Source organism: Pteropus vampyrus, unplaced genomic scaffold (assembly GCF_000151845.1).
Source record: "Pteropus vampyrus isolate Shadow unplaced genomic scaffold, Pvam_2.0 Scaffold287, whole genome shotgun sequence".
NCBI classification, from domain to species: Eukaryota; Metazoa; Chordata; class Mammalia; order Chiroptera; family Pteropodidae; genus Pteropus; species Pteropus vampyrus.
Window position 1 is genome coordinate 779,163 of NW_011889068.1, and position 12,632 is coordinate 791,794.

Sequence of the window (12,632 nt, forward strand, 5' to 3'; positions counted from 1 at the left end):
TGCCACAGACACAGACCGCACCTGGCACAGTGCCCCGTGGATGTGCTTTGCAGTGGCCCTGCCATAAAATAGGGTTAAAAATAAAACCTATCCCATTGGGTTGTTCTCAGGACTAAATAAGTAAATGCAGGTATAGTACTTAGGCTTGGCATGTAGTAAATCAATAAATGTTAGCTACTGTTACTGGATAAAGAGAAGCTTGCTAGAGTGGAAGTTATTCCAGCTAAGAATTTTTAAATGGGCTCATTTGTGTCCCTGCTTGGGTAGTTCTCTTGTTAGGACCACACAGAGAATCTGGAGAGGAGAGGTCTTTTCTCTTTCAAATTGAGAACCTAGGTTCCTCAATGAGAAAATCCTTCAGGTAGCTGAAGACTGAGCTTTTCTGATCATCCACCTTTTCTTCCTTCCCATCTCTTGCACCCTATCTTCCACAGAGGAACTGGCATTGTATCCTCCAGTGGGAAGGTTAGACTCCCTGAAAGACTATTTAATCAGGTGATATTTAAGGTAATATTTCTCAAAGTGTAGGCTAGAACCTTATTACTAGAATCACCTGGAGTGCTTGTTAAAATAGATTTCTAGGTTCTATCTCAGACTAACAGAATCATTATCTGTTGGGTTAGGGTCCTGGAATCTAGTTTTTAACAAATGCTCCAGGTAATTCATAATACGTGTTTGAGAACTACAATTTAAGTGCGTTAGCCATTATGATAATATTCCAACTTCAAGCAGTTTTATTCCAATAGGTCTCTCATTGAGTCCTTCGGAAAGTAGCGTGTCTCTTTCCTCTTCATGGGACCCATCCAATTACCTACAACTATTTCATTGCCCCTCTCATCCATCACCAGAAGTAACATCTCCTTTAACCTTTTTTTAAAAAAATTATTTTTTATGGAGACTGGATCCTCAGGCTACCATTACCCATTGATTACCTTCCCTGTTTTGCTGACTCATGAGCAAGCCTACCCCTTGTTGGTGACCTAGACCAGAAATCCTCAGAGTCCCCTATAACTAGAGCTGGGTAGACTCACTCCATATTGGACAGGATGGATTTGGCTGACTAGGACCACAGTGGTGGGCTGTACTGGGAGCAGGATGTCAGTGAGTGATGAGCAAGAACTTAGAGTAAACATATGTCCTAGTTTGCTTAGAACAGTCCTGGCTTATACCTGTCGTGGGGGCTTAATAGTACCTCCTTTCACTCTCAAAGGATCCTGGGTTAGACAATAAAATACACGGTCTTTCTGATAATGAATCCTATGTCAGGACCAACAGTTGCGACCGTAGCCCTGAATTGTGACTAGACTACCCCCTTCCCACCCTCTCAGCCTCCATTCCTCTGCCATGGCTCCTTCCTCTCCTCAGATTTCCTTAATGAATTCACTTTGGTATAATAGCTTGGGCCTACATTAAGGGATTTATAGGAAAGTGCCATGAAATTTGTGGCTGTAATAATCTCTCTGACAATATCTGGAAAATTTTCCTTGGTTTTAGCACCTGGTACAGTCGTTATTTCCATTGTTTATTATCTCATTTGTTTTAATCTTCTGGATACCTAATTGTGGAACTGACATTATTTCCCTTGGCTGTGAGAAAGTTTGGAGCCATATATGTGGCCTCCTTCCGGCCTGTGTATAAGATTAAACAGGAAGCACTTTATATACTTAACTTGCTCCTGACTTAAATTCTGTTTCCATTCCTTCACTAACTTCAGACTTAATTTTTCTGGTGCTATATTATATTTATCTGCAACCCATCTTTTATCCTTTTTGAAACAAGGCAGATATAAAAAATATGTATGAACACATGCCCACAAACAAACTGGTACTGATTGTTAGTTATATAACTGAAAGAGATTATTTTTAAATGTGCACAAAGAATAGTTTCATCACTTACAAAATATAGTCTTAAGAAATGAATAGCACTTTAAGCAATGCTGGATTTAGCATTCTTTAACTACGTTATTATCTAGAAAGTAAAAAGCTTCCAACCAAAAGCAAACAAGAGATTAGATTAATTTCCAAACTCAAGTATTTTTAGATATGACCCAGAAACTTATACCAAATAATGTAACAAAGTATGTTCACTATCGAAACTGCATAGCCTAATTAGAGAGCATTCAGGGGTGTTCATCTTTACAATAAAATTCTGTGCTTTGGGAGATGAAGAAAGGGAGGGGAAGGGGAGTCAGGGAATCAGATTTGGGAATGTACAGTCCAGATAATAACGATGACCCATGAACAGGAGTCTTTAGCCAGAAGTGTGTGGCTTAAAACAATCTCCAGACAACTATTCTTCCTGCTCCCTTGATAATATTGTAGGGTCTGGAGGACTGGTACTTTGTGGTTTGTAGCTAACATAAAACCATATTAAGAAATTTATCTTAGTGAAATCACTGAGGAATATGTTTTACAACTAGTTTATTTTGGAGGTTTCCCTGAATTTACAAGACTCAAAGCTAGACAGTCTGTGTATGGCATACCAAGTTATTTTATGGATAAATTGAGCATCTAGTTAAATTTGCTTCAAAAAATTTTACCCTAAAACTATAGAGATCATGTTCTATATAGTGATTTCTGCCCCTTTCCAGCATGAATATACCTAATTACCTTTCTTAAGATGGAAGCATTTTTTAAAATACAAAACCTTTCCGTGAATAAGATAAGAAACCCGTGTAGATCCTGAAAGAACAAATATTATTTTCTCATATTTTTATTATTTTTTAAAGCAAAAGAAATGAGACATTATAGAGTTAAAGCCTACTTCCTCAGACCTGTTCCTTTCCTCCCAAGGCAATTGTTATCCTGAACATTTTACCTTTCTTGTTGACATCTTTATCTTCTTATTACATAAGTTTATGTTCACAAATAACATATTCTGTTGTTTTATGTTCTAAACATAGTTTTTACTAAACAAAAATTTTTTTCTTTACTCAAAATTGTTTTCAGGATCTACCCATGTTAATACATGGAACTCTAGTTTGTTCATTTTAAGTGCTATATAAATGAGATTCCTATACATGTCTCTTTTTGCACATTTGTGAGAGTTTTTCTAGAAGCAGAATTACTGAAGAAATTCTTTAAAAGTTAATAACTGCTCTTGTGGCCTCACTTTGCTCTTCTTATAAGTGTTAATTAATATTCAGTGGGTGAAAAATATGTACATGCATATTGGGATTCTCAGAGCCTTTCTAATAAAGAGTCTAAAATTATTAATACAGGCATACCTCATTTTATTGAGCTTTGCTTTAGCGCGCTTTGAAGATATTGTGTTTCATCAGCATGGAGGCAAGACCCTTTATCAACAAAAAGATTAAGACTCACCAAAGGCGCGGATGATGGTTAGCATTTTTAGCAATAAAGTATTTTTTAAATTAGAGTATGTACATTTTAAAGACATAATGCTATTGCTCGCTTAATATAGTATAGCAAGGACAACTTTTATATGCACTGGAAACTAAAAAATTCGTAATTTCTTTATTGCCTTGTTTGCTTTACTGCGGTGGTCTGGAATCTGAACCCGCCATATCTCCAAGTTTTGCCTGTGTAGGGAGATGAATTCTCGCAGATCAATATCCCATCGCATCTGTTTCCTCATCTTTATAACGAGGGTAATAAAAGTATATCCTTCCTGGAGTTTCTGAGAGAACTAGATAAAATAACGAATGTAAAAAAAGCATTTAGAGGAGTTCCTGGGACTTAGTAATAGCTCAATAAATATTAGCTATTATCAATAGTGTCTTTTTAAAGATGAGTGGATACTGGTTTCAATGACTTTTAATTGAGGATAGTGTGTCATAGAAAGATTGAATTTTAAAGAAGAAGAAACACTATTCCTCCCTATAATTTTTGGAAATTTTATCTTTATGTTTTCCTTTCTCTTTCAAATTGAGTTTAATATTTTTGGCAGAATTTCAGCACTGAAACAGCAAGAAGATACAAAACATTTAAGCAGAAGAGAGGACAATAGGGAGAGACCAGCTGAGTATGAACTAACTCCTGCTGCGAGTGGACAGCCTGTTTTTGTAGGGTGCCATCTTTCACCCTTCTTTTCTGCCATCTATTCTGTTCAGTGGAATTGTCACTTTAGCTCCATGTATGCTAGTCAGGAAACTCATCAGCAATTACCCAAAACAAGTCTGTTTCTAGTATGGTTTCCAATTTAAAAAATCCCATCTAACTTTGCCAGGGGAATCCCATCAGAAATGTGTTAGGAGAAGAGCATATTTAAACAGTTATTTCCTAGCATATGTGGTCAGAATCCAAAATAGCTAATTGAAAGTCTGTGTGATCTAAAAAGATAGGCAAGAGATGACATGTAATACTTCGAATGCATCAAATGATACTTAGAGCTGGGAGGAGAATTAAGGACCCTTGGTTAACTTGTTGAAATTCATACTTGAGAGTTTTCAAAAAACATCACAAGTTTGGAGCTAAAATGACTGTGCCAAGCCAACATTCCTATCAATGATCAAAGAGAATAAGATTTTAAAATAGTTGGATAACTGAGCAAGGGAGAAAAATATCTGAAGTCTCAGAGCCAGAGGTCTGTATTCAATTTCAAATGTTTCTTAGGGGTTTTATGTTCTGTGATAAAGAAAAACTTTTAAACCCTAAGTCTCAAGAACATGAGGGGGCAACTGAACAATTACTACAGAGTTGTGATTTTGAGATGGCTTTGTTCACATAAAAATTCCCACACACTAAAGCTGTATTATAATTTATTTTTTTAACAAGAGGAGGAGGCTGCCCAATCCAGATTTTGTACAATGTTGGTTCCATACGTTGCACCCGTTCTTTTGTATCATCTTCTCTGTGTTTAGGTGTTAAATAGAAAAAGGAATAATTTAGTAGCAAGCATTTGAGGATTTGGAAACAATACTTGAGACATTCTATTTTCAGAGGTTCAAATTGGCAACAAAATCAAACTCAAGGACTTGGATGACTAAGTAGATGATCAGTAACAAAGAGGTATTTCTTTTGTTTCCACCTTAATAATTTCCTGATTTATAAACCCAATAGGAACACAAGTGTAGAATTTTTGTTTTCCTTTAAAATGAACAATGGATTCCCTGGAAATATTACATTTTACATTCTGAAGGCTCAGGAAATCTGGAGGAGAGTGGAAGTTCCTTTCATTCTCTTTTCCCTTCAACCCACACTCCCACCTCACTCCCATCTAACAATGAGTCACTGCTTTCTCTTAGTTAGGCTTCTAAGGTACATTTGCATTGATTTTTCACAAGTAAAGAATTTCCAATCCGAGAAACCTAAATATATGAGTCAATGGTTTTGAAAAATAAATGGCATTAAAAATTTAAAACAATTAAAATAAAAAGAACCTCATAATAACACATTTTGACAAGAGGTGATATGAAAATTAATTCAAAAGATCCATCTTTTAAATAGAAAATCCTAGAAGGGAAAATATGATTGATACTGAAGGCAGAGAACTTAAGAGCCTGAAGGGAAGGAAGGGTCTTAGCAGAGGCTTTGATTTTTTGGGTCTTCCAAAGAAGTAAACACAGTAATTCTGGATTTTGACTTTCTGTGTGGTACCTGCCCATTTGTCTCTCCATTTGACCTGGCTAGTCCCATGGTCTTTGATCCTGGTCAAACTCTGTCAGGTCTAGGCTCTTTCCTTTCAATAACTCACCTCTGGACAAGATGTCTATACCCAGGAATTTGGTTCTTTGTTCCCTGGATCCTCAAGCCCAGTATTTGCCAGATCTAGGCCCAATCCTGCAGCATAGAAGATAGAACACAATTCAACTAACTGACAGATTTTTCAATCATGGTTATCAATTCCAATATAGCAGAAAATATTTGGGGATGTTTATGATGGAATGTGTATTTGCGAGTAGTAGTATGCACACATTCAAACATTTATATACATTTATGCACACATAAAAATCTGAATAACTCATAATTTTAATAGACATAACACATGTCAATCATGTCTTTAACTAATTTCCTTCCTTCTCTCCTCCTTATTTTTATGCATTTAATTAACAAACTGGGTTACAAAGGAAAACGAGTCGGACATAGTCTGACTTGCAGAATTTAGAGTAAAAATTTGAGTTGGATGCTTACCCTGTTACAAAGCTATATGCTCTACTGGTGTTTTAAAGAGGCTCTTTGCCTAAAACTCTTAGAAGTACTTGTAATCTTGTGACCTTGACAGTCTGTTGTTGCTTTTACTCTGTCTCCACCCTTGACCCCATCTTCAGCCTGGCCTCCATTGCTCTTGGGTATAGATCCCCTTACCCCTTTTCCATTCTACTCTCTTGGTCATGGCAATTCCCATCTGTCTGCTTTTCTGTTCTTGCTTCTGAACTTCAGAAAAATGCCGATTTGCTTTAAATGCATACCATCTAACCTCAAATTTGCAACCCCATTATTCACTTCTTGTTGACTCCCAACATAGCTATTCCCAGCATTTCCCACTCTTCTAAGTCCCTATGCCCACACTCATTCATTTTATGCAGCAAATACTAATTGGGAATCAACAATATGCCATACACTGGGCTAAGTGGTGGGTATTACTGTAAGGGACAAAACAGATCCAGTCCCTACCCTAACAGATTTTACAGTCTGGCGAGGGAAACAAAGGTAGCTTCTTGCCCTTCCTCCTTCACTAAAAACATCTGGGCCTTGGGGGAAGCATCGACCCTCTCATCTTCCTTTTCTACATGCCTTCTCCCTCTGCCTCTTCTTCAAGTCTCTCTACTACTCCTAACTCAGGGGAAGGCCAGTCTTATTTTCTGTCCCATGAGCTCTTGAATCCATCCTCTTCTTTCCTCTTCTAATACCTTACTCCTTATGATTCTTGATATTTTTTATTTTGAAATAAAAGATATTTATCTTAAACCCTTTAAACTGTGTGTAACAAATCCAAAGCTGTATTTTGACTTTCTTTGATGAAAGAAAAGCTGAGTACATTTGCTAATATCTTCAAATTCAGTTTCTTTGAGTGCTATCTTATATTCTTTCCTTCTGAAATCTGTGTTCTGTCCCAAAATAATCAGCATACAAGCCAGTGGATTGACATTTTTGGAGCTGGTCTAAACATTCTGGTGAACAGTTCCTCAGCAGATATGTCAGCATGACTTCTTAAATGATTTTATTTAGATTGCCTTCCAGATACTTTCTATTTTGCTATGGAAAAGTCCCACATATCTAGGCTTGGGTTTTTAGTTTTTAATCTTAGATTGTTTAACAAATATAAAGAAAATTATTATTTTTTTTTTGATCTACTAATTTTGGATTGGCAAAGAAGAGTGTTTCAGTATCTAAGAATTCTTACAACATTTCCTGTTATATTTAGTAATTACTTCTTATACACTATCTATTGCACTGAGTCATGAAAACCTTTCTTCCGTAGGTGATGTCATCTGTTATTTTATTGTGGTCATAATCTGGAAAATCCTGAGCATATGTCCCTTAATCCTTGTGTCTTATTTTTCAGAAAGAGGGTGTTAGAAATTTCCCCTTAGGAAAACATCTGGTTCCTCTTTTTAAAATAATATAAAAGGGTATCACACAAAACAAGTTTGGAAAGGTGATGAGAGCATCATTGATGGTTTTGTTTCACCATTGCTCTTCAAGCCAGCATTTCTTCTTCAGTGATGCAGAATACAAGAGCAAGAAGCACAAATATATCATCTCTTTATTGCTGTTGACACAATCTGACAGTGAGCTATTATAGAGATTTGTGGGAAAACTGAGAAATAACTCCTGACGAACAGGTAGGTACTTCAAATATATGAGGTATGAGTCCTATACTATAGTGAGAATCTGAGACCTCTGTCTTTCTTTAAAGGCAACTGCCTTTGGTCTTGAATGCATGCATGCCTTACAGGAGACAGGATGAAAGGGTAGTTGGTACCTACCAAGCACAAGGTACATTTCTCCTTTGGGTTAGGGGAGAGGCTCCACTTTTGTCCATACCCGCAGTGTCCCAGTTGCACATTTTCTTTAATTATCATAATTGCACTTTCTCATAGCCTCAAGTACTTAGGAACTCTTGGTGGAGAAGCAGGCTCAAGCTGACAGGAGTGCAGTATTGGGGTGAAGAGAGCAGTGGAGATGAATTGAAGCAAAAGAGCTAGCCCCTAAAAGGGAGAGGTCAGAAGTCAACATCATCAAGTCCAAAGGACAAGGTGAATTTTAGTTCACTTTGAAGTTTGTCTGTATATGCAAAGGGTTTAGTCTAAGGGGCTTGGAGTGATGTGTAGGAGAAGGCTTCTAGATATTAGTATCTTAAAACATCAAATAGGTATGCAAATCTTAGATCAGGGAGGCCCTTAGAAATTCTGGAAGCAGATATATAGCCCCATGAAAAAGTCTTCTATGAACCAGATGAAGGGTCATAAGGGAATCAGGACCTTCTCCTCCCGCCCACCACTCCCCCGCCTCTGCCCCCCCCCCCAACTGCCAGGTGACACAGCTACAGTACAGAAAGTTTCAGCGCCAAGAAGAATGTTGTGGGTTAGAGCATTTAGGAATCTGGAACTTGGGTCAAAGGCTCATGAAACCGTTTGGCTACATGGTGTTGGTTAGTTAGGGCTCTGCCTAACAGGCTCTGCTCTAAAGCACAAGCCAGATGTGACTGATTGCAAATTCCCTTGGAGCTGTCCTGGCTGCTACCCTTTCATTGGCCATGAGAGAGGGGTGGAACAGCTTACTGGCACCAAAGTGTCCACTCATCCAGAACAACTGACACAAAGCTAAAGTGAGGGCAAAGGCTGTCTGTGACTGACCTGAAACCACAGGTCAAAGCACATCATCTGGTACACGTGTACACACACAAGCTATGAACTAGAAAGGCTGCCCACTTATTAGTGGTGCAACATGTGACCAAGGCATCGGCAAGAAATAGAAACGAGATTATTCAGGAATCAGACATGAGAGCTGGCCCATGCATAAACTGAAAGACCAGTTGTGTCAATGGAGTGCCAGAGGGTTCCCTTCTTTTGCAGCAAGGTCCACAGGCCTTAAACCACCTGGTTACCAAGGGGCAATTTTGTCATGGCAACTAACAGGATAAGTCTGAAAGAAACAACAAGAGATTTAAAAGAAAAAATTAGGAAGTTCCTTTCTCTTGGCTCAAACAAACAAACAGACAAACAAAAACCACTTGCATAATTACAAAAGGCCTGACTTGGCAACCACTCATAAGAAAAAAGACCTGGAGATTTTGTGTGTAACAAGTTCAAAATGAATGAGTTGTGATGCAATGCTGCAAAAAAAAAAAAAAAAAGCCAATGAAATCTTAAATTGCAATCGTATAGTGTCCAGATAAAGAGAGCAAAAACAAAAGATAGCCCCCCTGAACTCAGCAGCGGTCAGGCTTCACGTGGAGGCTTATATTTAAGCACCTTTTAAAGAGAGACACATACGAAAGAGCATGAATCCAGAGAAAGACAATCAGGCTGTTGAAAAATCTGGAAACCCCGCTGCCCAATACGCAGTCAAAAGAACTTGTTGAGTTTGACGGAAAGAGAAAATACTGGGACAGTCTTCCAACACTTAAAGGATCATCTGATGAAGCGGCAGCCTTAAGGTTTGTTAATCCACACGGAAAAACGAGAACTAGATTTTAGCTCAATGAAAAGAAGACATTTTAGGGAATCAAACCTATATGACAACATAATTAAATGCTTTCCAAAATCATCAACTATCCATTACTGAATATGTCCAAGTAGATTTGAATGGTCCTGTGAGGGACCCTAATTTGTGTGTATGGAGTGGGGAGAGGAGGCTCCTATTAGAGGAGGAGGGGAGCTGGATTAGGTGGTGTCCAAAGTCTTTCCTATCCCCAGGAATCCATAATTATTCTCAACTACCCATGTTTCCACCTGTACACCATCCCTTCCCATTTCCTCCAAGGTTTGCTCCCACAATCTTCCCCGCCTTCTCTAGCATCATAACTTTTTCTTTCTCTAAAGGGTCTTTCCAATTTTTATTCTGAAAAAAGGGAACAATCTGCATTTGATCTTTTGTTTTTGTTTAGAGTGGAGTTTTAACCTGGTCAGCATCTTTGTGTTTGGAAACAGCATCCTGATTTTTTTGGGGGGACAACCCCTCCCTCACTGTTGGTTCCTAAGATTAGAGTGGTGTTAACTGCCCCAATTAGGGGTGATCATAAATAACCTTTGCCTGGCCTACTAGAATTTCAAACGGTGATTATTTCAGGGATGGGCATGTGACCCAACTTGACCAATAAGAATCAGTTCTAAGATTTTTACTGGAACTGTTAGGAACTTCTAGGGCCACTTATTTGCTTATCGTAAAACTGGAGTTGCCAGAAGCCAGCATGTGGAAAGAGTCTGCAAGAGCCTGAAGTCAACACAAGACAGTGGGTATGGGAGGTGGAGAAAGAGAAAGAATATTTTGATGATATTGTTGACTCTCTGAACTTTCCAGTTACACAAGCCAATAAATTCCCTCTTTGGTTTAGATCACTGTCTCTTGAAGCCAAAGTAGTCTGAACGATGTATTTGTGTTTTCAGTTTCTTTCTAAAATTCTCTCTCTCTTTTCACTCCTTTGCATGGTGTCCAGGGCCCACTGCTACTTGGCCTTGCCTACCTCTCCAGCTTTATCTCTCCACAATCCTCTCGACATTGGTGCAGACACACAGCACTGGCACGCAAGGGGCAGGCTGGGGCTAAGCCAGTCCTTCTGAAGTCTGACTTCCTTGCAACATTTTTGCAAAGAAACTTCTTTTAACTTCAAATTCTTTTGGTCTCTGAGTCTTCCTTGCACATTGATCTGTCTGTTTCTCTTGGTGGCTCTTAACTTCAGTCATCTAAGATATATTTATTAAGCATCACCCAGCTGGGCTAGATGCAGGTGATTTGAATGGGAAGTCAACGTTCAGAGCTCCTGTCATCTCATTCTTACATTCCAGGGAAGAATAACCGATGCAGATTTCTTTGAATCATAACTTGGCGAGAATCCAAGAAGCTGCCCTTCTGAACCTTGATTTGACACGATGTAGGAAAGACATCGTCATACTCTTAACAGTCACATTTTCCCATCGCAGGTGTACGATAAAAAATTCAAAAGAAGCAAAAGAGTGAAAATTCTCTTTTTTACCTCCACCTCTCAGTTTCTGTCCTCTCAGGGGTCCTCCCCAAGGCGACTATTATCAGTGTCTTACATATTCATCCAAAATAAGTTTGTGCACATATAAGCAGATGTATATATAACCTCCCTGCCCCTACTCCTTCTACAGAGTGGAAGTCTTTGCACCTTGCAGTTTTGCTCAACGATATAATTAGAGAAATGTATATCGGTACCTACAAAGGAATACAGTTGTTTTTTTTTTAATGAATGCATAATATTCAACAGTACAGATGCACCATATATTATTTAAATAATCTATTGATGTGCTTATCATTATTTCCAATATTATGCCCTTACAAACATATTTGCAATAATTATCTGGGTTATATATTATTTCATTGATATTATGAATTATCTGTAGGATAAATTCTTTAAGGTGGAATTGTTGGGTCAAAGGATATGTCCATTTTCCATATTGATATCTACAAATTGTCCAGTTATTCCCCAAAGTGATCATATAAATGAACAGTCTATCAACAACAGATGTATGCCTGTTTCCCAACATCTTCTTGACAAAGTCCATTATTAAACATTTTGGTCTTTGCAAATGTGTCAAGTGAAATACTGTCCCATTTTCATTTTAACTTGTAAGTTTTATTGTGAATGAGATTGAGTATCTGTTTGTGTTTTAAACCCACTTGTATTTCCTCTTCTAGGACCATTCATTTATGTCCTTTGCTCACTGTTCTACTGGGTCATTGACCTATCGATTGATATAAACTCTTTATATTTTATGGAAATTAGCCTGGTTTTTTGGTCATATATCTTACTTTTTCCCTCTAGATTGCTATTTAATTTTTCATTTTGTTTATGAGGTCTTTTTTTATTCGATTTTGTTTATTTTTGCCAATAACATGACAACTTTGACCTTCTGTCCTTTTCATCTTTGATATGTTGGTAAGTCTTAAAATTTGTTCCTCCTTACTATTTTTGTGATGGAGAAAGAAAATAAATAGACCATTCATAAATGAGGAAGTACAATTGACTAATAAGCACATAAAAAGTTCAACTTCACAAATAAGAAAACATACAAATTAGGTTTAATTTTCACTCCAGCAAATTAGCAAAGATAATTAGAGTGAAACCAGTATTGCTATACTCTGTTGACAGGAGTGCCAATAGCTTAATAATTTTGGAAAGCAAATTCTCAGTAAGTAGCAAGAGCTTTAAATTAAAAAAAAAAAAAATCTTCACTCAGTAATGGCATGTCTAAGAATTTATCCTAGGGATAAAACCATTAAGATAGCCGAAGATTGATGCATAGAGATGTACTTCTATGCAGCCCTATTTTAACAGGGGAAGAATTGAAGGCAATCTGAAAGCTGTTGTCCTACAAGAACCTCACAGTGCACCTGTACCAACAAAGGCCACGTAGCTACAAAAATGAAGCTTAAAGCTATTAATGACATGAGAAAATTCTCACACGGTTACATTAAAGACAGGATACAAAATTGCTTAGACGGTGAAATCACAACTGCATAAAAATATATGAAAAACTGGAA

General features: G+C 37.6%; 1 long non-coding RNA gene across 1 annotated transcript; it reads right to left on the minus strand.

The window, feature by feature from the left end:
• Positions 1-4,713: 4,713 nt before the first annotated feature.
• Positions 4,714-6,341, minus strand: LOC111729877. Its single transcript, XR_002776439.1, has 3 exons — positions 6,267-6,341; positions 5,656-5,741; positions 4,714-4,812 (listed from the first exon to the last, which is right to left on the minus strand). It is a non-coding gene; the product is annotated as an uncharacterized LOC111729877 (long non-coding RNA).
• Between the last annotated feature and the right edge of the window lie 6,291 nt (positions 6,342-12,632).